The sequence below is a fragment of the Chiloscyllium plagiosum genome, unplaced genomic scaffold (assembly GCF_037043375.1).
Source record: "Chiloscyllium plagiosum isolate Xiang-an unplaced genomic scaffold, Cpla_swu_hap1 HiC_scaffold_35, whole genome shotgun sequence".
In the NCBI taxonomy this organism is placed as follows: Eukaryota; Metazoa; Chordata; class Chondrichthyes; order Orectolobiformes; family Hemiscylliidae; genus Chiloscyllium; species Chiloscyllium plagiosum.
Window position 1 is genome coordinate 51,477,369 of NW_028270173.1, and position 26,611 is coordinate 51,503,979.

Here is a 26,611-nt window from a genome sequence, read left to right on the forward strand (position 1 = left end):
CAGGGAGACAGGATGCCAACTTGCAGTGCCCTTCAGAGAACATCTCCGGGACACCCACACCAACCAATCCCACCACCCTGTGGCCGAACACTTCAATTCTCCCTCCCACTCCGCCAAGGACATGCAAATCCTGGACCTCCTCCATCGCCACCCTCTAACCATCCGATGCCTGGAGGAAGAACACCTCACCTTCCACCTTGGGACCTTCCAAACACATGGCATCAATGTGGACTTCACCCGTTTACTCATTTCCTCTCCCCCACCCCACCTTATCCCAGTCCCAACCTTCCAGTTCAGCACTGCCCTCATGACCTGTCCTATCTGTCCATCTTCCTTCCTATCTATCCGCACCCCCCGCTCTCTGACCTATCACTATTACTGCCACCTCCATCTCCCTGTCGCGTTCTCAGCTACCTTACCCCCAGCCCCACCCCACCCCCTCCCATTGATCTCTCCACCCCCGAGGCTCCCAAGCCTCATTCCTGATGAAGGGCTCTTACCCAAAACATTGATTCTCCTGCTCCTCGGATGATGCCTGACCTGCCGTGTTTTTCCAGCCACACACTCTTGACTTTGATCTCCAGCATCTGCTGTCCTCACCTTCTTCCCGAGGATACAGGCCTGGTCTGTCTAGCCTTTCCTCATAAAGTATTTCGCTCACTCCAGATTTTGGTCTGGTAAGCGTTCTCTGAGCTGCTTTCAATATTAACATTAATGACAAGTATGGTGCCCAGCACTGAACACAGTAGTCTCGATACAGTCTTACCAATGTCCTGTATAACTGAAGCATAGCCTCCCTCCTCCCACACAATTCGCCATAACATTGTATCAGCGTAGTGACTGGAATTAGGTGGACCTCGTTGACAACAAGATCCTTGACTGGGGTTGTTAACCTGGGCCAATCAGGAACTCTGGCTGACCAATTTCCACAGGCAACCGTGGAGGGGGTCGTTAGGGCCGACTGCCTGTCCCTCTTCCACGGTTACGTTAGAGCCCAGGGTCTCCACCAACACCCTGGAGTTGTTCAGGGAGAGGTGGGCGCCGCAGGGAGTGGAGTGCATTATTTCTCCCCCAACTCTATTTTGATTTAGTCCCTACCCTCCCCTTCACTGTTTTGATCACACAGCACTGCCCTTTGATGTGAAGGGCAGTGTTTGTCACTGGCCACCCGGGTGTTTTCCTATCTTCCTGGTGGTGGAATTTGAATAAAGATTCGTGCACTTTGTGTCTTTCACTGTGTCTCACACCTGCACACACACACACCATGGGTGCTGGGGAAAAAATAAGCACTACCGCACTTAGGTGGTAGTGTGGGGGAAAAAAAAATAAACAGGTGATTTCCGGAAAAAAAAACAGGGACTTAAAAAAAAAAGAAAAAAAAAGAAACAGGGAGACGACTGCCTGCCCCTCTTCCGCAGTTACGTTAGGGCCCGGGTGTCCTTGGAGAAGGAGCACGCGGTGTCCACCAACACCCTGGAGTTGTTCAGGGAGAGGTGGGTGCCGCAGGGAGTGGAGGGCATTATTTACCCCTTCAACTCTGTTTTGATTTAATCCCTGCCCTCCTCTTCACTGTTTCAACCACATCGGCATTACCCTTTGATGAGAAGGGCTCTGCTTATCACTGGCCACGTGGGTGCTTTGTTCTTCCTGGTGGTGGAATATGAATGAAGTTTTTTGCACTTGATGTTTCTTCTCTGTGTGGAAGAACAGAAATAAAGTATATCCATATATGTGTATATATTTATATATATATAAAACCAGGAGATGAGAATCTCCTCAGTTCAGGGGACTGACTGTGAGTTGGTTGACCACAGCCAGTGCACTCTGTGGAAACATCCTCTTGGTCTGAGACATTGCCTTCCTTTTTTTTGGTTTCTGTTTTGTTTCTTTGAGCTAAAAGGGAAAGAATGAGTATATAAACTGGGGATTAGAGGTGGGTACCGTGGGGAGGGATGGAGTGCTTTATTTCCCTCTCCAACTCGGTTTTGATTTAGCCCGTCCCCTCCTGTTCACCTTTTTCACGTGAGCAATGCTCACTCTGGGCTTTGTTTCTCCCTGGCCATTCGCCACACGGGGGTCTTTCCTGGTGGCACAGTATGAATAAATTTATTTACACTTGGCCTTTTTGACCGTGTCTTACACCTACACACAGACACAAACACTGGTGCTGGGGAATATAAGCCTTACTGCAGTAGTCTAGGAGTATTAACGTTTTATATATATATAATATATATGTATAAAATCAGAGGATTAAAATCTCCTCAGTGCAGGGAGCTGAATCTGAGCTCGCTAGCCACAGCCAGTGTACTGCACCCAAGTACATAAAGGGTGCCTTGGTGTTGGGATACCAGCTTTTGTGCAGTTATTTCAGTGGCGAGGGGAGAAGACAGGATGTGCCTAAAGAACATTTGCTTGCAACAACCATCTTGGAATTGGAATAAGCATTTCCGGCATCATACCTCAAAAAAAAATAAACATGGAATTAGAGATAGGCACTTTGGGTCTGTGGATTGCTCTCCAATTCTAATTTCATTTAATCCCCACCCTCCCGCTTCACCGTGTTTCTCATGTAAGCATCACCCCTTTTGGGTCTTGCTTGTTTCTGGTTCTTCTGGTGGTAGAAATATTGAGTTGAAAATGTGTTGCTGGAAAAGCGCAGCAGGTCAGGCAGCATCCAAGGAGCAGGAGAATCGACGTTTCGGGCACGAGCCCTTCTTCAGGAAATATTGAGTAAAGTTATTTGCACAGTGGTATTTTCACTGAGGCCGTGCACTTGTGCACACACAACACAGGTGCTGTGGGGGAAAACAAGTAACACTATTGTATCGTAGTAATGTGGGGAAAACCAAAAACAAACAAATATAAATAGGAGAATGAGAATCTCATCGGTTCATGGGACTGGCTTCGAACTGGCTGGTCTCAGCCAGAGAACTGCACCCAAGTAAATAAAGGGTGACTCAGTGACAGAGTACCAGCCTCTGTGCAGTTATTTCAATTAGTTTTCCTGATTACTTGCTGTGCCTGTCGACTAACCTTCTCGGATTCATGCACCGAGACATCATTTCTCTTTCATTTCAGCACTCTAGGATCCCTCACAACATTAGATACATACTCTTTTAATTCTTACTGTCAAACTGGACAGTTTCAGACTTTCCCACAGTGCACTCCATTTGCCAAATCATTGCCCGCTCACTTAAATTATCTACATCCCTTGTAGGTTCCTTTTGTCACCTTTTTTGTATCATCAGCAAACTTAGCTGCCATACCTTTGATCCCTTGATCCATACCATGAATACCAATTGTAAACAGTTGAGACACTGGCAATGACCCTATGGCACACCGTTAGTGATATCATGCCAGGCTGAAAAAAAGACCCAAGATCAGGGTGGTGCTGGAAAAGCACAGCAGATCAGCCAACATCTGAGGAGCAGGAAAATTGATGCTTTGGAATTCCTGAAGAAGGGTTTTTGCCCGAAGGGTCAATTTCCCTGCTCCTCGGATGCTGCCTGACCTGCTGTGCTTTTCCAGCACCACTCTGATCTTGACTCTAATCTCCAGCATCTGCAGTATCCACTTCCGCCCTGAAAAAGTCCCACTTATTCCCTACTCTCTGATTCCTGTTAGCCAGCCTCTCTTCTATCTAAACCAATATGATACACCTGACGCCAGAAGAGTTTATAATCTGCAATATCTTTAGATGTGATCCTTATTAAATGCTTTCTGGATATCTGAATACATCTACTGGTTCCCTTTTTTCTGCAGCATAAATTACTTCTTCAAATAACTCCAATAAATTAGTTAAACTTGATTTCCCTTTGACAAAGATGTTATGGCTCTGCCTGATTGTCTTGACTGAATCCAAAGTGCCCTGTTATACAATCTTTAATAATACCTTCTAACATTGTCCCTATGACAGTTGGTAAGCTCACTTTCTTTAGCTTAGTTTCCTGCTTTTGGGCTCCCTCCCTTTTGTATAAAGGAGCTATACTTACAATTTTGCAATGTAAGAACATCTTCCCTAAATTTAATGAGTTTGCGAAAATGAAAACGATTGCATTAACTTTCTCACTAGCTACTTCTTTTAAGACCCAAGAGTAACATTCATTAGGGCCTGGGACTTGTCATCTCACAGTTCCAGCAGTTTACTTAGTATTCCATTGAGGTAATTATAGTTTTCTTGCATTTCTCCCACTCTCTCCATTCCTAATTTATAGCTTTGTTTGGGATGTGACTTGTATCCTCTTTTGCAAAGATCGATGTAAAATATCTGTTCAATTTGTCTGCTATTTCCCGATCCTCCATTACTAACTCCCCAGACTCAGTTTCTACAGGCCCCACACTGATATTGTTAAATTTCTGCAAAACTTCTAAAGAAATCTCTCCTATCTGTTTTGATATTTTTGGGTAACTTTCTCATACTCTATTTTTTCTCTCCGTATTAATCATTTGGTAATTCTCTGTTTTTGTTTTATATTCTGTTCAGCTAGAAGGAGAGATTGGAGATGTTGGAACCATTTTACCCTGGAGAAATGAAAACCAAGAAGAGATTTGATCAAAGTTTACAAACTCATGAGGCACATAGGGTCATAGAGCTGTACAGCATGGAAATAGATCCTTTGGTCCAAGTCATCCACACCAACCAGACGTCCCAATCTGACCTACTCCAATTTGCCAGCATTTGGCCCATATCCCTCTAACTCCTTCTCATTCATCCAACCATCCAGGTGCCTTTTAAATGTTCTAATTTGACCTACTTCCACCACTTCCTCTGGTGGCTCACTTCAGACATGCACCACCCTCTGCTTGAAAATATCGCCCCTCAGGTCCTTTTTACGTCTTTCCTCTCTCACCTCAAACCTATGCCCTCTGGTTTTGCACTCCCCCAGCCAAGGAAAAAGACCTTGGCTATTCACTCTATCAATTCCCCTCATGATTTTATAAACCTCTATAAGGTCACCCCTCCGTCTCTAATGCACCAGGGAAAACAGCCCCAGCCTATTCAGCCTCTCCTGATAGGCCAAACCCTCCGGTCCTGGCAACGTCCTTGTAAAATTTTTCTACACTCTCTCAAGTTTAACAACATCCTTCCTATAGGAGGGTGACCAGAATTGTACACAGTATTCCAAAAGAGTGTCTGAATAGAATGAGTATGGAGAATCTGTTTTCACACAAATATAAATAAAGATCCAGAGTGCCCAGTTTTAAAGTGACTTTGAAAAAGAAGCAAAAATGAGATGAGTAAAGCAATTACACACCGTAATTCTTTAGGGAATGGAATGCACTTTTAAAAGTATGGGAGAGACGGGTTTAATTGAGACAGACAAGAGGCTATCAGATGGTTTAAATGGAAATAATGTGCAGAGGTATGGGGAAAAGGCAGGAGGTAAGTTCGACTGAACAGGGAGGCACTGCAAACAGGATGGGCTGAAGGGCCTCCCATCTACACCATAACCTGTCTGAATCTCTGGGTTTCTGGAGGAACATTTACAATTCCCCAATCCTCTGGCACCTCAATGTCTCTGTAGAGATTGAGAAATACTGATCAGAGCCTCTGCAATTTCTATTGTTCTTTTCCATCAGAAACCTTGGATGCAAAATCATTCAGTCCTTTCTGACATAACTTGCAACTTGCCGTCCTGCCAGTGTCTTACCAACATCCTCTAGCAGTATAACATCAACAACATCTTTGTTAAGGACAGAGAGACATATTCTACCAGTCACACCCTCAACCAAGGCATTAGGCCTTTTACATGTTCTCATTCAAAAGTATGTTTTACTCACAAAAAAACCTCTTTATACACACATAATCACAAATACAGTTCTGTTCTGTAAAACAGCATGTGAAGAAAAAAAACAAACATTGGAGTTTGATTCTATCCAACAAATAAACCAAAGGTATCTCTTACTGTACAAGACTATATTAACTTGCATATGAAGCACTAGAGAGTCTCTTAACTGAACAAACCCCCATTAAACTTTGGCAGAAAGACCTCAGACAGTGGTCTTTCCCCACTGTGCCTTGACAGCATCTGCCTCAAGCTTTAGTGATCCCTCAGCACATGGTCCTTGGACCTTGGAATATGCCAGTCAGCAACACTTGGTCAGGGGCAACTCAAAGACACCAAAGAGATCTTTCACTGGATTGATGGTCCTGCAGGCACGTTCAACATTTGTCTCAGTGTGTGGCCTCGGGAACAGCCCATAGAGCACAGGGTCCTGCTTCACCGAGTTGCTCTGGATGAACCGCAACAAAAAAAATCAACTGCTTCTTTCTCCTGACTTCTTTTACAAAGGCACATTCCAGAACTTTCCTTTGACTAATTATCAAACATGTTTAAAAGAAAATCCCTGTCCTTGATCAAAGGTTTGAAAGGGTCACTGTCTGGTACAGTGTGAGTAACACCTCCAACTGTGGAGATATGAGCCCACGAGAGAGAGAGGGAGAGAGAGGGAGGGAGGGAGAGAGAGAGAGAGAGCTACTTGTGAGATGCACCATAGATTCTAGGGGTGTCATGGTGGCTCAGTGATTAGCACTGCTGCCCCACAGCGCAAGGGACCCAGATTCGATCCCACCCTCGGGAGACTGTCTGTGTGGAGTTTGCACATTCTCCCCGTGTCGACATGGGTTTCCTCTGGGTGCTCTGGTTTCCTCCCACAGTCCAAAGATTATTGCCCATGATGTGCAGGGATGTGGTGGTTATTCAGGGGTTAAATGTAGAGTAATGGGAATGGGTTTGGGAGGGGGATGCTCTTCAGAGGGTTGATGTGAAGGGTTGAAGGGCCTGTTTCCCACACTGTGGGGTTTCTATGATGGATCCAATGGAGACAGTGGTCCACATGGAAGGCTGTCTACAGATCCTTAATATGTGACAAACCATTTCTTGTTCAAACTTATTGTCGAGTCTGTAATTTCTCATCAAGTATATAACAATCCCATTCTCCTATATCAGGGAAAACCTCATCCCATGCTCCTGTTGGAAATCCTGACACAATACACAGCCAGTCTGTAATTCCCCAGGAAGTTTGAATTGCGATGTATTGATTTACTCTACAAATTCAATCTGATCATGTGGCTGATCTCAAAGTGGAGCTGATGCCTCAGTCAGACCAGCCATGATCTTCAGGGCTGAATGGCCTCCTCCTGCAGATACTGAATTCCCAGCCCAGAATTCCTGATTGGAAAATCCCAGAGGAAATAGACAATATCATTGGGTCAGTAAAACCATCCCAGCAAGCAGTGCCACTGCCCAGAAGGACTGATCTCTCCACAATCCCTGCCATTAGACACTCGCCCACAGTGACTAATCAGGACAACATTCAAGGGGAGACATGGAAAGATACCCACTGGAACTTCCTGAAAGAGGGAATGCACTGACTGTGCGGTAACTGCCCAGGAGACTGAATATCAGAGGGTCTCTGCATAACATACAAACCCATTGGGAAAGGTCCCGGCTGTTCAGCAGGTTTTGGGGACATTAGAGGGTTCTGACTGACTTACTGCCAACTGACTGCCAACAAAATACAGAGGAAATTAAACCAGCTCTAACTACTGACTTAGATATAAAACTGATCACTACCAACCACACACACATAGAAAGCATCCAATCACTCAGCTCACCCACCCCCATTACTCTCACTGACCCCATCCCCATAACTGAACACCCTCCCAATTACTCACACCACCCCCTTGGAACTCACTGTGTCTAAATGCACGTGCCCAGGTGTCAGCAAATATGGCCTTTCCAGGATTTAAATTGTTCTAAAGTTGCAAACTCTCAGAGACAGCTCCTGAGAGAAGGTAAGGCTGCAAAGCAATGTGGCTGTCAGTAAACCCTGCCTTGGAGATATTCTACACAACAGGCAGGAAACTGATCAATCCCCACCCCATTTAATCCGAATCTGTGATCACTCCACACTCTGTCACTGAGCTTCAGGATGCTGGTGTATTTCTGTGTGTGTGCTACTCAGAAACTCAGCACCAGGTCATTGTCACCTCCTTCTCTGCAGCTTTGAAAACAATGGGATTTTCATTGAAAAGCTGGAAAATTTTCTCTATCCCTAAGAATCCTTCTGCCTTCAACTCACAAATACACAAGGGGTTGTTTCCACTGCCATTTCAGTGAGAGAATTCCAGTTCCTCATGAACCCTTCAAGAGAAAAAGAAATGTACCTAATCTTTGATTTCAATGAACTTCCCCCTCTCTTTAAGGAGTCATCCCTCCTTCTCAATTCTCCCTTCAGAGAAAACACCTTCTCCAAATCAATCTGTCAAGATCCCTCTGGATCGAATCAGTTTTAATCAAGTTGCCTTGACAGGCAGATATCAACTCCGGCAGATACAAACATAGCCTGTCCAACCTTTAGTCATTAGGCCACCCGACCAATCCAGGTATTAATCTGGTAAACCTTCTCTGAACTGTTTCCAATGCCTTTACATCCTCCATGAACGATCTATACTGTACCCAGAGCTGCAGATGTGGTTACACCAGTGTCCTTTCTGATGACAACATAACTTCCTGACTTTTATACAAACTTTTGCGCACATGGAAGTACAATATAATGTCTTTGTACTCATTTACATTTCCAAAAACATTGTTTCACACACATACGTACACACTCATGCAAGACTGTTTACTAACACAACTACTGTCACATTCACATACACTCTTGCTGTCTCACAATAATACACCAGGAATCTTCATACTCAGACAGTTATACTCACTTTCAACAGGATCCCTTGAGATGAAATTATTCTACTGATCCATACATGAAGTTCCAGCTCTGTGGGAAATCACTGTAGGGGGTGGAGAGATGCAGTGATTTCACTAAGATCTCACCTCCTGGAGCAACAGCACTTGATATAAAACAGGAAAACTGTCAGTCGTTCCTGATTCATGGTCTTTTCACAGAAATGAACATTCAGACAGAATAACGATGCCAACATTGAAGAATGTTGAAAATTCAACAAGTGCAAAAAGATGACACTCTGCTCAGGAGCAGGCTAAAGGTGTTGAAGACATGGACAGATACAGTGTTAGTAGAAAACTGAAGTCTCTCAGTCACATTTGTCAGGGAAGTGCAATGCACTGATTCAGCATGTTTAATATATCACAACGCAGGAGCAACCCCCAACTCAGAAGCTGATATTACCGAAAAACCAGAATAACTCAGAGAGAGGAAGAACAGTAACAAAACAACATACTTGGAAATGAACTGGTCATACCTGGTGGTACAAACGACAAATCCAATGGGTATATCTCCTTTTCTAGTTTTACTGGGTTTTCCTTCAGATTGTCTCTAACACACATCCATTGAAGCATAATATATGTTTTACAGTGAAACACATATCCACAAATATTTCACAAACACTTGAATGATATCTCAAACTGTTACACTGACAGTTACACTGATTTTTATCACATTCAGCCACCCTTTCACTGTCTCAGAATAATGTAGAAGATCATCCTCATAATCATAACTGACAAACAGCAGTCTGTTTCACTGACCTGTACGTGAAGTGTCTGTAACCCAGCTGTGGGAGAATCACTGTCCGGACTGGATGGACCAGGGTTGTCACTGAGATCTCAGCTCCTGTGATAATTGTATCTGTTAGAAAACAGAAACACTGGTCAGACTCTCATCCTCGGTGGGAATTGAAGTCAGTCTCTGATTGTTTCAGTGACTGAAAGTCTCATGTCAACTGGTATTGGGACGTGGAAAAAAACTGTGATCAGATGCAAGACAGGAATAATTACTGTGGACACTTGATGATCCTGTTTGCAGATAGTAACCTTCTGAACTTGTCCTGGAAGTGCTGCTGCTGTCTCAGAGATTCAGCAATGACGTGTCAAAACATTTTACTTTAACTCTGCTCTTCCAACATAAGGCAACAGTTTTCCTGAAATGCCGATTGTAGAGTTTCATTTTCCATAACAGACCAGAGATTCAGCAAAACTTTAAGTTCTGCTTGGTTTAATGAATAATGAATCATTTCCAAGCAAGATTGAAAGTTCTTGTTTGCTGATTTAACATATCCCCACATGACAGACGAAGGACAAAACATGTCAGAACAAAGGCCAATTGTGCTGTACAACATGGGGCAGTGAGTGAGAAATGGGGAACACAAGGATGAGAGCAGGAATCTCTGTTCAGCACAAAACAGGAACACATTCTGGATGACTGTGCATTGGTTCAGCAATATTCTCCATGACTGCCTGAACCCCCCGTCCGACCCCCAACATCCCAACATCAGATCCTGCTGTGCTTGAGAACATGGGTTCATGGATGTAAGCAAATATTTGTTCACTGTGAGACCAATCAAAGCAGAAATCTTTATGTGACCATGTTTGTATTTCAATACCATTCAGAGATGAGGAGTATTCGGAGGGGAGGGCTGGCCCTGGGTTCCAAGACCAGGATTTATAGATTCTGTTCGAGGGGATCACTAGATTCTGATATTGGCCCCAAGTGGCTGATGAAACCCCACCCACAGTCACCAAGAGAGCATGATGGGAGATGCCCTCCTGGCTGAGCAATAGGCACCAATCAGATCATGGATTCAAGGCAGGAAACAGGCAGGCCGTGTCCCGGGACGGAGTGAGCACAGGCCGTGTCCCGGGACGGAGTGAGTACGGGCCGTGTCCCGGGATGGAGTGAGCACGGGCTGTGTCCCAGGATGGAGTGAGTACGGGCCGTGTCCCAGGACGGAGTGAGTACGGGCCGTGTCCCGGGACGGAGTGAGCACGGGCCGTGTCCCGGGACGGAGTGAGCACGGGCCGTGTCACGGGACGGAGTGAGTACGGGCCGTGTCCCGGGACGGAGTGAGTACGGGCCGTGTCCCGGGGGGGAGTGAGCACGGGCCGTGTCCCGGGGGGGAGTGAGCACGGGCCGTGTCCCGGGGGGGAGTGAGCACGGGCCGTGTCCCGGGACGGAGTGAGCACGGGCCGTGTCCCGGGGGGGGAGTGAGCACGGGCCGTGTCCCTGGACGGAGTGAGTACGGGCCGTGTCCCGGGACGGAGTGAGTACGGGCCTTGTCCCGGGACAGAGTGAGCACGGGCCGTGTCCCGGGACGGAGTCAGCACGGGCCGTGTCCCGGGACGGAGTCAGCACGGGCCGTGTCCCGGGACAGAGTGAGTACGGGCCGTGTCCCGGGATGAGTGAGTACGGGCCGTGTCACGGGACGGAGTGAGTACGGGCCGTGTCCCGGGACGGAGTGAGCACGGGCCGTGTCCCGGGACGGAGTGAGCACGGGCCGTGTCACGGGACGGAGTGAGTACGGGCCGTGTCACGGGACGGAGTGAGTACGGGCCGTGTCCCGGGACGGAGTGAGTACGGGCCGTGTCCCAGGACGGAGTGAGTACGGGCCGTGTCCCAGGACGGAGTGAGTACGGGCCGTGTCCCGGGACGGAGTCAGCACGGGCCGTGTCCCGGGACGGAGTGAGTACGGGCCGTGTCCCGGGACGGAGTGAGTACGGGCCGTGTCCCGGGGGGGAGTGAGTACGGGCCGTGTCCTGGGGGGGAGTGAGTACGGGCCGTGTCCCGGGGGGGAGTGAGTACGGGCCGTGTCCCGGGACGGAGTGAGTACGGGCCGTGTCCCGGGACGGAGTGAGTACGGGCCGTGTCCCGGGGCAGAGTGAGTCCGGGCCGTGTCCCGGGATGGAGTGAGCACGGGCCGTGTCCCGGGACGGAGTGAGTACGGGCCGTGTCCCGGGGGGGAGTGAGTACGGGCCGTGTCCCGGGATGGAGTGAGTACGGGCCGTGTCCTGGGACAGAGTGAGTACGGGCCGTGTCCGGGGACAGAGTGAGCACGGGCCGTGTCCCGGGACGGAATGAGCACGGGCCGTGTCCCGGGACGGAGTGAGCACGGGCCGTATCCCAGGATGGAGTGAGCACGGGTTGTGTCCCAGGATGGAGTGAGTACGGGCCGTGTCCCGGGACGGAGTGAGCACGGGCCGTGTCCCGGGACGGAGTGAGCACGGGCCGTGTCACGGGACGGAGTGAGTACGGGCCGTGTCCCGGGACGGAGTGAGTACGGGCCGTGTCCCTGGACGGAGTGAGCACGGGCCGTGTCCCGGGACGGAGTGAGCACGGGCCGTGTCACGGGACGGAGTGAGTACGGGCCGTGTCCCAGGACGGAGTGAGTACGGGCCGTGTCCCAGGACGGAGTGAGTACGGGCCGTGTCCCAGGACGGAGTGAGTACGGGCCGTGTCCCGGGACGGAGTGAGCACGGGCCGTGTCCCGGGGGGGAGTGAGCACGGGCCGTGTCCCGGGACGGAGTGAGCACGGGCCGTGTCCCGGGACGGAGTGAGTACGGGCCGTGTCCCGGGGGGGAGTGAGTACGGGCCGTGTCCCGGGGGGGGAGTGAGTACGGGCCGTGTCCCGGAGGGGAGTGAGCACGGGCCGTGTCCCGGGGGGGAGTGAGTACGGGCCGTGTCCCGGGGGGGGAGTGAGTACGGGCCGTGTCCCGGGACGGAGTGAGCACGGGCCGTGTCCCGGGGGGGAGTGAGCACGGGCCGTGTCCCGGGACGGAGTGAGTACGGGCCGTGTCCCTGGACGGAGTGAGCACGGGCCGTGTCCCGGGACGGAGTGAGCACGGGCCGTGTCCCGGGACGGAGTGAGTACGGGCCGTGTCCCGGGACGGAGTGAGCACGGGCCGTGTCCCGGGACGGAGTCAGCACGGGCCGTGTCCCGGGACGGAGTGAGTACGGGCCGTGTCCCGGGATGAGTGAGTACGGGCCGTGTCCCGGGATGGAGTGAGTACGGGCCGTGTCCCGGGACAGAGTGAGTACGGGCCGTGTCCCGGGACAGAGTGAGCACGGGCCGTGTCCCGGGATGAGTGAGTACGGGCCGTGTCCCGGGGCAGAGTGAGTACGGGCCGTGTCCCGGGATGAGTGAGTACGGGCCGTGTCCCGGGATGGAGTGAGTACGGGCCATGTCCCGGGACAGAGTGAGTACGGGCCGTGAGCCGGGAAAGAGTGAGCACGGGCCGTGTCCCGGGAAGGAGTGAGTACGGGCCGTGTCCCGGGACGGAGTGAGTACGGGCCGTGTCCCGGGGGGGGAGTGAGCACGGGCCGTGTCCCGGGACAGAGTGAGCACGGGCCGTGTCCCGGGGCAGAGTGAACACGGGCCGTGTCCCGGGACGGAGTGAGTACGGGCCGTGTCCCGGAACGGAGTGAGTACGGGCCGTGTCCCGGGACGGAGTGAGCACGGGCCGTGTCCCGGGACGGAGTGAGCACGGGCCGTGTCCCGGGGGGGAGTGAGCACGGGCCGTGTCCCGGGACGGAGTGAGTACGGGCCGTGTCCCGGGACGGAGTGAGTACGGGCCGTGTCCCGGGGGGGGAGTGAGTACGGGCCGTGTCCCGGGACGGAGTGAGCACGGGCCGTGTCCCGGGACGGAGTGAGCACGTGCCGTGTCCCGGGGGGGAGTGAACACGGGCCGTGTCCCGGGACGGAGTGAGTACGGGCCGTGTCCCGGGGGGGAGTGAGCACGGGCCGTGTCCCGGGACGGAGTGAGTACGGGCCGTGTCCCGGGACGGAGTGAGCACGGGCCGTGTCCCGGGGGGGAGTGAGCACGGGCCGTGTCCCGGGGGGGAGTGAGCACGGGCCGTGTCCCGGGACAGAATGAGTACGGGCCGTGTCCCGGGACGGAGTGAGCACGGGCCGTGTCCCGGGACGGAGTGAGTACGGGCCGTGTCCCGGGACAGAGTGAGTACGGGCCGTGTCCCGGGACGGAGTGAGTACGGGCCGTGTCCCGGGGTGGAGTGAGCACGGGCCGTGTCCCGGGACGGAGTGAGCACGGGCCGTGTCCCGGGATGGACTGAGTACGGGCCGTGTCCCGGGACGGAGTGAGTACGGGCCGTGTCCCGGGACGGAGTGAGCACGGGCCGTGTCCCGGGATGGACTGAGTACGGGCCGTGTCCCTGGACGGAGTGAGCACGGGCCGTGTCCCGGGGGGGAGTGAGCACGGGCCGTGTCCCGGGACGGAGTGAGTACGGGCCGTGTCCCGGGGGGGAGTGAGCACGGGCCGTGTCCCGGGACGGAGTGAGCATGGGCCGTGTCCCGGGACGGAGTGAGTACGGGCCGTGTCCCGGGGGGGGAGTGAGTACGGGCCGTGTCCCGGGGGGGAGTGAGCACGGGCCGTGTCCCGGGACAGAATGAGTACGGGCCGTGTCCCGGGACGGAGTGAGCACGGGCCGTGTCCCGGGACGGAGTGAGTACGGGCCGTGTCCCGGGACAGAGTGAGTACGGGCCGTGTCCCGGGACGGAGTGAGTACGGGCCGTGTCCCGGGGTGGAGTGAGCACGGGCCGTGTCCCGGGACGGAGTGAGCACGGGCCGTGTCCCGGGATGGACTGAGTACGGGCCGTGTCCCGGGACGGAGTGAGTACGGGCCGTGTCCCGGGACGGAGTGAGCACGGGCCGTGTCCCGGGATGGACTGAGTACGGGCCGTGTCCCTGGACGGAGTGAGCACGGGCCGTGTCCCGGGGGGGAGTGAGCACGGGCCGTGTCCCGGGACGGAGTGAGTACGGGCCGTGTCCCGGGGGGGAGTGAGCACGGGCCGTGTCCCGGGACGGAGTGAGCATGGGCCGTGTCCCGGGACGGAGTGAGTACGGGCCGTGTCCCGGGGGGGGAGTGAGTACGGGCCGTGTCCCGGGGGGGAGTGAGCACGGGCCGTGTCCCGGGACGGAGTGAGCGCGGGCCGTGTCCCGGGACGGAGTGAGCACAGGCCGTGTTCCGGGACGGAGTGAGCACGGGCCGTGTCCCGGGGGGGAGTGAGCACAGGCCATGTCCCGGGATGGAGTGAGCACGGGCCGTGTCCCGGGACGGAGTGAGCACGGGCCGTGTCCCGGGATGGAGTGAGTATGGGCCGTGTCCTGGGACGGAGTGAGCACGGGCCGTGTCCCGGGGGGGAGTGAGTACGGGCCGTGTCCCGGGATGGAGTGAGCACGGGCCGTGTCCCGGGATGGAGTGAGTACGGGCCGTGTCCCGGGACGGAGTGAGCACGGGCCGTGTCCCGGGGCGGAGTGAGCACGGGCCGTGTCCCGGGACGGAGTGAGCACGGGCCGTGTCCCGGGATGGAGTGAGCACGGGCCGTGTACCGGGATGGAGTGAGTACGGGCCGTGTCCCGGGACGGAGTGAGTACGGGCCGTGTCCCGGGACGGAGTGAGTACGGGCCGTGTCCCGGGATGGAGTGAGCACGGGCCGTGTCCCGGGGGGGAGTGAGCACGGGCCGTGTCCCGGGACGGAGTGAGTACGGGCCGTGTCCCGGGGGGGAGTGAGTACGGGCCGTGTCCCGGGGGGGAGTGAGCACGGACCGTGTCCCGGGTGGGAGTGAGCACGGGCCGTGTCCCGGGACGGAGTGAGCACAGGCCGTGTCCCGGGACGGAGTGAGTACGGGCCGTGTCCCGGGACGGAGTGAGTACGGGCCGTGTCCCGGGACGGTGTGAGTACGGGCAGTATCCCGGGACGGAGTGAGTACGGGCCGTGTCCCGGGACGGAGTGAGCACAGGCCGTGTCCCGGGACGGAGTGAGCACAGGCCGTGTCCCGGGACGGAGTGAGTACGGGCCGTGTCCCGGGACGGAGTGAGTACGGGCCGTGTCCCGGGACGGAGTGAGCACAGGCCGTGTCCCGGGACGGAGTGAGTACGTGCCGTGTCCCGGGGGGGAGTGAGTACGGGCCGTGTCCCGGGACGGAGTGAGTACGGGCCGTGTCCCGGGACGGAGTGAGTACGGGCCGTGTCCCGGGACGGTGTGAGCACGGGCCGTGTCCTGGGACAGAGTGAGTACGGGCCGTGTCCCGGGATGGAGTGAGCACGGGCCGTGTCCCCGGGGGGGAGTGAGTACGGGCCGTGTCCCGGGACGGAGTGAGTACGGGCCTTGTCCCGGGGTGGAGTGAGCACGGGCCGTGTCCCGGGGGGGGAGTGAGTACGGGCCGTGTCCCGGGACGGAGTGAGCACGGGCCATGTCCCGGGACGGAGTGAGTACGGGCCGTGTCCCGGGACGGAGTGAGTACGGGCCGTGTCCCTGGACGGAGTGAGCACGGGCCATGTCCCTGGACGGAGTGAGTACGGGCCGTGTCCCGGGGGGGAGTGAGTACGGGCCGTGTCCCGGGACGGAGTGAGTACGGGCCGTGTCCCGGGACGGAGTGAGTACGGGCCGTGTCCCGGGGGGGAGTGAGCACGGGCCGTGTCCCGGGACGGAGTGAGTACGGGCCGTGTCCCTGGACGGAGTGAGTACGGGCCGTGTCCCTGGACGGAGTGAGTACGGGCCGTGTCCCGGGGGGGAGTGAGTACGGGCCGTGTCCCGGGACGGAGTGAGTACGGGCCGTGTCCCGGGACAGAGTGAGTACGGGCCGTGTCCCGGGACGGAGTGAGCACGGGCCGTGTCCCGGTACGGAGTGAGTACGGGCCGTGTCCCGGGACGGAGTGAGCACGGGCCGTGTCCCGGGGGGGGAGTGAGTACGGGCCGTGTCCCGGGGGGGGAGTGAGTACGGGCCGTGTCCCGGGGGGGAGTGAGTACGGGCCGTGTCCCGGGACGGAGTGAGCACGGGCCGTGTCCCGGGGGGGGAGTGAGTACGGGCCGTGTCCCGGGACGGAGTGAGTACGGGCCGTGTCCCGGGATGGAGTGAGCACGGGCCGTGTCCCGGGGGGGAGTGAGTACGGGCCGTGTCCCGGGACGGAGTGAGTACGGGCCGTGTCCCGGGACGGAGTGAGCACGGGCCGTGTCCCGGGACGGAGTGAGCACGGGCCGTGTCCCGGGACGGAGTGAGCACGGGCCGTGTCCCTGGACGGAGTCAGCACGGGCCGTGTCCCGGGACGGAGTGAGCACGGGCCGTGTCCCGGGACGGAGTGAGTACGTGCCGTGTCCCGGGACACAGTGAGTACGGGCCGTGTCCCGGGACGGAGTGAGCACGGGCCGTGTCCCGGGGGGGAGTGAGCACGGGCCGAGTCCCGGGGGGGAGTGAGCACGGGCCGTGTCCCGGGGGGGAGTGAGCACGGGCCGTGTCCCGGGGGGGAGTGAGCACGGGCCGTGTCCCGGGACAGAGTGAGTACGGGCCGTGTCCCGGGACGGAGTGAGTACGGGCCGTGTCCCGGGACGGAGTGAGTACGGGCCGTGTCCCGGGGGGGAGTGAGTACGGGCCGTGTCCCGGGACAGAGTGAGTACGGGCCGTGTCCCGGGGGGGAGTGAGCACAGGCCGTGTCCCGGGACGGAGTGAGCACGTGCCGTGTCCCGGGGGGGAGTGAGCACGGGCCGTGTCCCGGGGGGGAGTGAGCACGGGCCGTGTCCCGGGACAGAGTGAGTACGGGCCGTGTCCCGGGAAGGGGTGAGTACGGGCCGTGTCCCGGGACGGAGTGAGCACGGGCCGTGTCCCGGGATGGAGTGAGTATGGGCCGTGTCCTGGGACGGAGTGAGCACGGGCCGTGTCCCGGGGGGGAGTGAGTACGGGCCGTGTCCCGGGATGGAGTGAGCACGGGCCGTGTCCCGGGATGGAGTGAGTACGGGCCGTGTCCCGGGACGGAGTGAGCACGGGCCGTGTCCCGGGGCGGAGTGAGCACGGGCCGTGTCCCGGGACGGAGTGAGCACGGGCCGTGTCCCGGGACGGAGTGAGCACGGGCCGTGTCCCGGGACGGAGTGAGTACGGGCCGTGTCCCGGGGGGAGTGAGTACGGGCCGTGTCACGGGACGGAGTGAGCACGGGCCGTGTCCCGGGACGGAGTGAGTACGGGCCGTGTCCCGGGGGGAGTGAGTACGGGCCGTGTCACGGGACGGAGTGAGCACGGGCCGTGTCCCGGGACGGAGTGAGTACGGGCCGTGTCCCGGGACGGAGTGAGCACGGGCCGTGTCCCGGGGGGGAGTGAGCACGGGCCGTGTCCCGGGACAGAGTGAGTACGGGCCGTGTCCCGGGACGGAGTGAGCACGGGCCGTGTCCCGGGGGGGGAGTGAGTACGGGCCGTGTCCCGGGACGGAGTGAGTACGGGCCGTGTCCCGGGGGGGGAGTGAGTACGGGCCGTGTCCCGGGACGGAGTGAGCACGGGCCGTGTCCCGGGACGGAGTGAGCACGTGCCGTGTCCCGGTGGGGAGTGAGCACGGGCCGTGTCCCGGGGGGGAGTGAGCACGGGCCGTGTCCCGGGACAGAATGAGTACGGGCCGTGTCCCGGGACGGAGTGAGCACGGGCCGTGTCCCGGGACGGAGTGAGTACGGGCCGTGTCCCGGGACGGAGTGAGTACGGGCCGTGTCCCGGGACGGAGTGAGTACGGGCCGTGTCCCGGGACAGAGTGAGTACGGGCCGTGTCCCGGGACGGAGTGAGTACGGGCCGTGTCCCGGGGTGGAGTGAGCACGGGCCGTGTCCCGGGACGGAGTGAGCACGGGCCGTGTCCCGGGATGGACTGAGTACGGGCCGTGTCCCGGGACGGAGTGAGTACGGGCCGTGTCCCGGGACGGAGTGAGCACGGGCCGTGTCCCGGGATGGACTGAGTACGGGCCGTGTCCCTGGACGGAGTGAGCACGGGCCGTGTCCCGGGGGGGAGTGAGCACGGGCCGTGTCCCGGGACGGAGTGAGTACGGGCCGTGTCCCGGGGGGGAGTGAGCACGGGCCGTGTCCCGGGACGGAGTGAGCATGGGCCGTGTCCCGGGACGGAGTGAGTACGGGCCGTGTCCCGGGGGGGGAGTGAGTACGGGCCGTGTCCCGGGGGGGAGTGAGCACGGGCCGTGTCCCGGGACAGAATGAGTACGGGCCGTGTCCCGGGACGGAGTGAGCACGGGCCGTGTCCCGGGACGGAGTGAGTACGGGCCGTGTCCCGGGACAGAGTGAGTACGGGCCGTGTCCCGGGACGGAGTGAGTACGGGCCGTGTCCCGGGGTGGAGTGAGCACGGGCCGTGTCCCGGGACGGAGTGAGCACGGGCCGTGTCCCGGGATGGACTGAGTACGGGCCGTGTCCCGGGACGGAGTGAGTACGGGCCGTGTCCCGGGACGGAGTGAGCACGGGCCGTGTCCCGGGACGGACTGAGTACGGGCCGTGTCCCTGGACGGAGTGAGCACGGGCCGTGTCCCGGGGGGGAGTGAGCACGGGCCGTGTCCCGGGACGGAGTGAGTACGGGCCGTGTCCCGGGACGGAGTGAGCACGTGCCGTGTCCCGGTGGGGAGTGAGCACGGGCCGTGTCCCGGGGCGGAGTGAGCACGGGCCGTGTCCTGGGGGGGAGTGAGCACGGGCCGTGTCCCGGGGGGGAGTGAGTACGGGCCGTGTCCCGGGGGGGAGTGAGTACGGGCCGTGTCCCGGGACGGAGTGAGTACGGGCCGTGTCCCGGGGGGGAGTGAGCACGGGCCGTGTCCCGGGACGGAGTGAGTACGGGCCGTGTCCCGGGGGGGAGTGAGTACGGGCCGTGTCCCGGGGGGGAGTGAGCACGGACCGTGTCCCGGGTGGGAGTGAGCACGGGCCGTGTCCCGGGACGGAGTGAGCACAGGCCGTGTCCCGGGACGGAGTGAGTACGGGCCGTGTCCCGGGACGGAGTGAGTACGGGCCGTGTCCCGGGACGGTGTGAGTACGGGCAGTATCCCGGGACGGAGTGAGTACGGGCCGTGTCCCGGGACGGAGTGAGCACAGGCCGTGTCCCGGGACGGAGTGAGCACAGGCCGTGTCCCGGGACGGAGTGAGTACGGGCCGTGTCCCGGGACGGAGTGAGTACGGGCCGTGTCCCGGGACGGAGTGAGCACAGGCCGTGTCCCGGGACGGAGTGAGTACGTGCCGTGTCCCGGGGGGGAGTGAGTACGGGCCGTGTCCCGGGACGGAGTGAGTACGGGCCGTGTCCCGGGACGGAGTGAGTACGGGCCGTGTCCCGGGACGGTGTGAGCACGGGCCGTGTCCTGGGACAGAGTGAGTACGGGCCGTGTCCCGGGATGGAGTGAGCACGGGCCGTGTCCCCGGGGGGGAGTGAGTACGGGCCGTGTCCCGGGACGGAGTGAGTACGGGCCTTGTCCCGGGGTGGAGTGAGCACGGGCCGTGTCCCGGGGGGGGAGTGAGTACGGGCCGTGTCCCGGGACGGAGTGAGCACGGGCCATGTCCCGGGACGGAGTGAGTACGGGCCGTGTCCCGGGACGGAGTGAGTACGGGCCGTGTCCCTGGACGGAGTGAGCACGGGCCATGTCCCTGGACGGAGTGAGTACGGGCCGTGTCCCGGGGGGGAGTGAGTACGGGCCGTGTCCCGGGACGGAGTGAGTACGGGCCGTGTCCCGGGACGGAGTGAGTACGGGCCGTGTCCCGGGGGGGAGTGAGTACGGGCCGTGTCCCGGGACGGAGTGAGTACGGGCCGTGTCCCTGGACGGAGTGAGTACGGGCCGTGTCCCTGGACGGAGTGAGTACGGGCCGTGTCCCGGGGGGGAGTGAGTACGGGCCGTGTCCCGGGACGGAGTGAGTACGGGCCGTGTCCCGGGACAGAGTGAGTACGGGCCGTGTCCCGGGACGGAGTGAGTACGGGCCGTGTCCCTGGACGGAGTGAGTACGGGCCGTGTCCCGGGACGGAGTGAGCACGGGCCGTGTCCCGGTACGGAGTGAGTACGGGCCGTGTCCCGGTACGGAGTGAGTACGGGCCGTGTCCCGGGACGGAGTGAGTACGGGCCGTGTCCCGGGACGGAGTGAGCACGGGCCGTGTCCCGGGGGGGGAGTGAGTACGGGCCGTGTCCCGGGGGGGAGTGAGTACGGGCCGTGTCCCGGGACGGAGTGAGCACGGGCCGTGTCCCGGGGGGGGAGTGAGTACGGGCCGTGTCCCGGGACGGAGTGAGTACGGGCCGTGTCCCGGGATGGAGTGAGCACGGGCCGTGTCCCGGGGGGGAGTGAGTACGGGCCGTGTCCCTGGACGGAGTGAGTACGGGCCGTGTCCCGGGACGGAGTGAGCACGGGCCGTGTCCCGGGACGGAGTGAGCACGGGCCGTGTCCCGGGACGGAGTGAGCACGGGCCGTGTCCCTGGACGGAGTCAGCACGGGCCGTGTCCCGGGACGGAGTGAGCACGGGCCGTGTCCCGGGACACAGTGAGTACGGGCCGTGTCCCGGGACGGAGTGAGCACGGGCCGTGTCCCGGGGGGGAGTGAGCACGGGCCGAGTCCCGGGGGGGAGTGAGCACGGGCCGTGTCCCGGGGGGGAGTGAGCACGGGCCGTGTCCCGGGGGGGAGTGAGCACGGGCCGTGTCCCGGGGGGGAGTGAGCACGGGCCGTGTCCCGGGACAGAGTGAGTACGGGCCGTGTCCCGGGACGGAGTGAGTACGGGCCGTGTCCCGGGACGGAGTGAGTACGGGCCGTGTCCCGGGGGGGAGTGAGTACGGGCCGTGTCCCGGGACAGAGTGAGTACGGGCCGTGTCCCTGGGGGGAGTGAGCACAGGCCGTGTCCCGGGACGGAGTGAGCACGTGCCGTGTCCCGGGGGGGAGTGAGCATGGGCCGTGTCCCGGGGGGGAGTGAGCACGGGCCGTGTCCCGGGACAGAGTGAGTACGGGCCGTGTCCCGGGAAGGGGTGAGTACGGGCCGTGTCCCGGGACGGAGTGAGCACGGGCCGTGTCCCGGGATGGAGTGAGTATGGGCCGTGTCCTGGGACGGAGTGAGCACGGGCCGTGTCCCGGGGGGGAGTGAGTACGGGCCGTGTCCCGGGATGGAGTGAGCACGGGCCGTGTCCCGGGATGGAGTGAGTACGGGCCGTGTCCCGGGACGGAGTGAGCACGGGCCGTGTCCCGGGGCGGAGTGAGCACGGGCCGTGTCCCGGGACGGAGTGAGCACGGGCCGTGTCCCGGGACGGAGTGAGCACGGGCCGTGTCCCGGGACGGAGTGAGTACGGGCCGTGTCCCGGGGGGAGTGAGTACGGGCCGTGTCACGGGACGGAGTGAGCACGGGCCGTGTCCCGGGACGGAGTGAGTACGGGCCGTGTCCCGGGGGGAGTGAGTACGGGCCGTGTCACGGGACGGAGTGAGCACGGGCCGTGTCCCGGGACGGAGTGAGTACGGGCCGTGTCCCGGGACGGAGTGAGCACGGGCCGTGTCCCGGGGGGGAGTGAGCACGGGCCGTGTCCCGGGACAGAGTGAGTACGGGCCGTGTCCCGGGACGGAGTGAGCACGGGCCGTGTCCCGGGGGGGGAGTGAGTACGGGCCGTGTCCCGGGACGGAGTGAGTACGGGCCGTGTCCCGGGGGGGGAGTGAGTACGGGCCGTGTCCCGGGACGGAGTGAGCACGGGCCGTGTCCCGGGACGGAGTGAGCACGTGCCGTGTCCCGGTGGGGAGTGAGCACGGGCCGTGTCCCGGGGGGGAGTGAGCACGGGCCGTGTCCCGGGACAGAATGAGTACGGGCCGTGTCCCGGGACGGAGTGAGCACGGGCCGTGTCCCGGGACGGAGTGAGTACGGGCCGTGTCCCGGGACAGAGTGAGTACGGGCCGTGTCCCGGGACGGAGTGAGTACGGGCCGTGTCCCGGGGTGGAGTGAGCACGGGCCGTGTCCCGGGACGGAGTGAGCACGGGCCGTGTCCCGGGATGGACTGAGTACGGGCCGTGTCCCGGGACGGAGTGAGTACGGGCCGTGTCCCGGGACGGAGTGAGCACGGGCCGTGTCCCGGGATGGACTGAGTACGGGCCGTGTCCCTGGACGGAGTGAGCACGGGCCGTGTCCCGGGGGGGAGTGAGCACGGGCCGTGTCCCGGGACGGAGTGAGTACGGGCCGTGTCCCGGGGGGGAGTGAGCACGGGCCGTGTCCCGGGACGGAGTGAGCATGGGCCGTGTCCCGGGACGGAGTGAGTACGGGCCGTGTCCCGGGGGGGGAGTGAGTACGGGCCGTGTCCCGGGGGGGAGTGAGCACGGGCCGTGTCCCGGGACAGAATGAGTACGGGCCGTGTCCCGGGACGGAGTGAGCACGGGCCGTGTCCCGGGACGGAGTGAGTACGGGCCGTGTCCCGGGACAGAGTGAGTACGGGCCGTGTCCCGGGACGGAGTGAGTACGGGCCGTGTCCCGGGGTGGAGTGAGCACGGGCCGTGTCCCGGGACGGAGTGAGCACGGGCCGTGTCCCGGGATGGACTGAGTACGGGCCGTGTCCCGGGACGGAGTGAGTACGGGCCGTGTCCCGGGACGGAGTGAGCACGGGCCGTGTCCCGGGACGGACTGAGTACGGGCCGTGTCCCTGGACGGAGTGAGCACGGGCCGTGTCCCGGGGGGGAGTGAGCACGGGCCGTGTCCCGGGACGGAGTGAGTACGGGCCGTGTCCCGGGGGGGAGTGAGCACGGGCCGTGTCCCGGGACGGAGTGAGCATGGGCCGTGTCCCGGGACGGAGTGAGTACGGGCCGTGTCCCGGGGGGGGAGTGAGTACGGGCCGTGTCCCGGGGGGGAGTGAGCATGGGCCGTGTCCCGGGGGGGAGTGAGCACGGGCCGTGTTCCGGGACGGAGTGAGCACAGGCCGTGTCCCGGGACGGAGTGAGCACGGGCCGTGTCCCGGGGGGGAGTGAGCACGGGCCGTGTCCCGGGACGGAGTGAGCGTGGGCCGTGTCCCGGGACGGAGTGAGCACAGGCCGTGTTCCGGGACGGAGTGAGCACGGGCCGTGTCCCGGGGGGGAGTGAGCACAGGCCATGTCCCGGGATGGAGTGAGTACGGGCCGTGTTGGGGGACGGAGTGAGCACGGGCCGTGTCCCGGGGGGGAGTGAGCACGGGCCGTGTCCCGGGACGGAGTGAGCACGGGCCGTGTCCCGGGATGGAGTGAGCACGGGCCGTGTCCCGGGACGGAGTGAGCACGGGCCGTGTCCCGGGATGGAGTGAGTATGGGCCGTGTCCTGGGACGGAGTGAGCACGGGCCGTGTCCCGGGGGGGAGTGAGTACGGGCCGTGTCCCGGGATGGAGTGAGCACGGGCCGTGTCCCGGGATGGAGTGAGTACGGGCCGTGTCCCGGGACGGAGTGAGCACGGGCCGTGTCCCGGGGCGGAGTGAGCACGGGCCGTGTCCCGGGACGGAGTGAGCACGGGCCGTGTCCCGGGATGGAGTGAGCACGGGCCGTGTACCGGGATGGAGTGAGTACGGGCCGTGTCCCGGGACGGAGTGAGTACGGGCCGTGTCCCGGGATGGAGTGAGCACGGGCCGTGTCCCGGGATGGAGTGAGTACGGGCCGTGTCCCGGGATGGAGTGAGCACGGGCCGTGTCCCGGGGGGGAGTGAGCACGGGCCGTGTCCCGGGACGGAGTGAGTACGGGCCGTGTCCCGGGGGGGAGTGAGTACGGGCCGTGTCCCGGGGGGGAGTGAGCACGGACCGTGTCCCGGGTGGGAGTGAGCACAGGCCGTGTCCCGGGACGGAGTGAGTACGGGCCGTGTCCCGGGACGGAGTGAGTACGGGCCGTGTCCCGGGACGGAGTGAGTACGGGCCGTGTCCCGGGACGGAGTGAGCACAGGCCGTGTCCCGGGACGGAGTGAGTACGGGCCGTGTCCCGGGACGGAGTGAGTACGGGCCGTGTCCCGGGACGGAGTGAGTACGGGCCGTGTCCCGGGGGGGAGTGAGCACGGGCCGTGTCCCGGGACGGAGTGAGTACGTGCCGTGTCCCGGGACGGAGTGAGTACGGGCCGTGTCCCGGGACGGAGTGAGTACGGGCCGTGTCCCGGGACGGTGTGAGCACGGGCCGTGTCCTGGGACAGAGTGAGTACGGGCCGTGTCCCGGGATGGAGTGAGCACGGGCCGTGTCCCCGGGGGGGAGTGAGTACGGGCCGTGTCCCGGGACGGAGTGAGTACGGGCCTTGTCCCGGGGTGGAGTGAGCACGGGCCGTGTCCCGGGGGGGGAGTGAGTACGGGCCGTGTCCCGGGACGGAGTGAGCATGGGCCGTGTCCCGGGAGGAGTGAGTACGGGCCGTGTCCCGGGACGGAGTGAGCACGGGCCGTGTCCCGGGATGGAGTGAGCACGGGCCGTGTCCCGGGACGGAGTGAGTACGGGTCGTGTCCCGGGGTGGAGTGAGCACGGGCCGTGTCCCGGGACGGAGTGAGTACGGGCCGTGTCCCGGGACGGAGTGAGCACGGGCCGTGTCCCGGGACGGAGTGAGCATGGGCCGTGTCCCGGGACGGAGTGAGCACGGGCCGTGTCCCGGGGGGGGAGTGAGTACGGGCCGTGTCCCGGGACGGAGTGAGCACGGGCCGTGTCCCGGGATGGACTGAGTACGGGCCGTGTCCCTGGACGGAGTGAGCACGGGCCGTGTCCCGGGATGGAGTGAGTACGGGCCGTGTCCCGGGACGGAGTGAGTACGGGCCGTGTCCCGGGACGGAGTGAGTACGGGCCGTGTCCCGGGACGGAGTGAGCACGGGCCGTGTCCCGGGACGGAGTGAGCACGGGCCATGACCCGGGACGGAGTGAGTACGGGCCGTGTCCCGGGACGGAGTGAGCACGGGCCGTGTCCCGGGACGGAGTGAGCACGGGCCGTGTCCCGGGACGGAGTGAGCACGGGCCGTGTCCCGGGGCGGAGTGAGTACGGGCCGTGTCCCTGGACGGAGTGAGTACGGGCCGTGTCCCGGGACGGAGTGAGTACGGGCCGTGTCCCGGGACGGAGTGAGTACGGGCCGTGTCCCGGGACGGAGTGAGCACGGGCCATGTCCCGGGACGGAGTGAGTACGGGCCGTGTCCCGGGACGGAGTGAGTACGGGCCGTGTCCCTGGACGGAGTGAGCACGGGCCATGTCCCTGGACGGAGTGAGTACGGGCCGTGTCCCGGGGGGGAGTGAGTACGGGCCGTGTCCCGGGACGGAGTGAGCACGGGCCGTGTCCCGGGATGGAGTGATTACGGGCCGTGTCCCGGGGGGGAGTGAGCACGGGCCGTGTCCCGGGACGGAGTGAGTACGGGCCGTGTCCCGGGGGGGAGTGAGTACGGGCCGTGTCCCGGGACGGAGTGAGCACGGGCCGTGTCCCGGGACGGAGTGAGTACGGGCCGTGTCCCGGGACGGAGTGAGTACGGGCCGTGTCCCGGGGGGGAGTGAGTACGGGCCGTGTCCCGGGACGGAGTGAGTACGGGCCGTGTCCCTGGACGGAGTGAGTACGGGCCGTGTCCCTGGACGGAGTGAGTACGGGCCGTGTCCCGGGGGGGAGTGAGTACGGGCCGTGTCCCGGGACGGAGTGAGTACGGGCCGTGTCCCGGGACAGAGTGAGTACGGGCCGTGTCCCGGGACGGAGTGAGCACGGGCCGTGTCCCGGTACGGAGTGAGTACGGGCCGTGTCCCGGGGGGGAGTGAGTACGGGCCGTGTCCCGGGACGGAGTGAGCACGGGCCGTGTCCCGGGGGGGGAGTGAGTACGGGCCGTGTCCCGGGACGGAGTGAGTACGGGCCGTGTCCCGGGATGGAGTGAGCACGGGCCGTGTCCCGGGGGGGAGTGAGTACGGGCCGTGTCCCGGGACGGAGTGAGTACGGGCCGTGTCCCGGGACGGAGTGAGCACGGGCCGTGTCCCGGGACGGAGGTGAGCACGGGCCGTGTCCCGGGACGGAGTGAGCACGGGCCGTGTCCCTGGACGGAGTCAGCACGGGCCGTGTCCCGGGACGGAGTGAGTACGGGCCGTGTCCCGGGACGGAGTGAGCACGGGCCGTGTCCCGGGGGGGAGTGAGCACGGGCCGAGTCCCAGGGGGGAGTGAGTAC

General features: G+C 61.2%; 1 protein-coding gene across 6 annotated transcripts in view; it reads right to left on the reverse strand.

Moving 5' to 3' along the window:
* Nucleotides 1–9,803, reverse strand: part of LOC148140860 (uncharacterized) — a 36,092-nt gene extending 26,289 nt beyond the window's left edge. The window contains exons 1-2 of one of the 6 annotated variants that reach the window (XM_087979609.1): nucleotides 9,756–9,803; nucleotides 9,507–9,606 (exon numbers count right to left, since the gene is read on the reverse strand). The gene's annotated coding sequence lies outside the window, so the exon portion shown is untranslated. Of the gene's footprint in view, nucleotides 1–8,722; nucleotides 8,956–9,506; nucleotides 9,720–9,755 lie in introns of those variants that run through there. The other 5 variants (XM_087979610.1, XM_087979615.1, XM_087979614.1 and 2 more) reach the window with 5 other exon arrangements.
* Nucleotides 9,804–26,611: the final 16,808 nt, after the last annotated feature.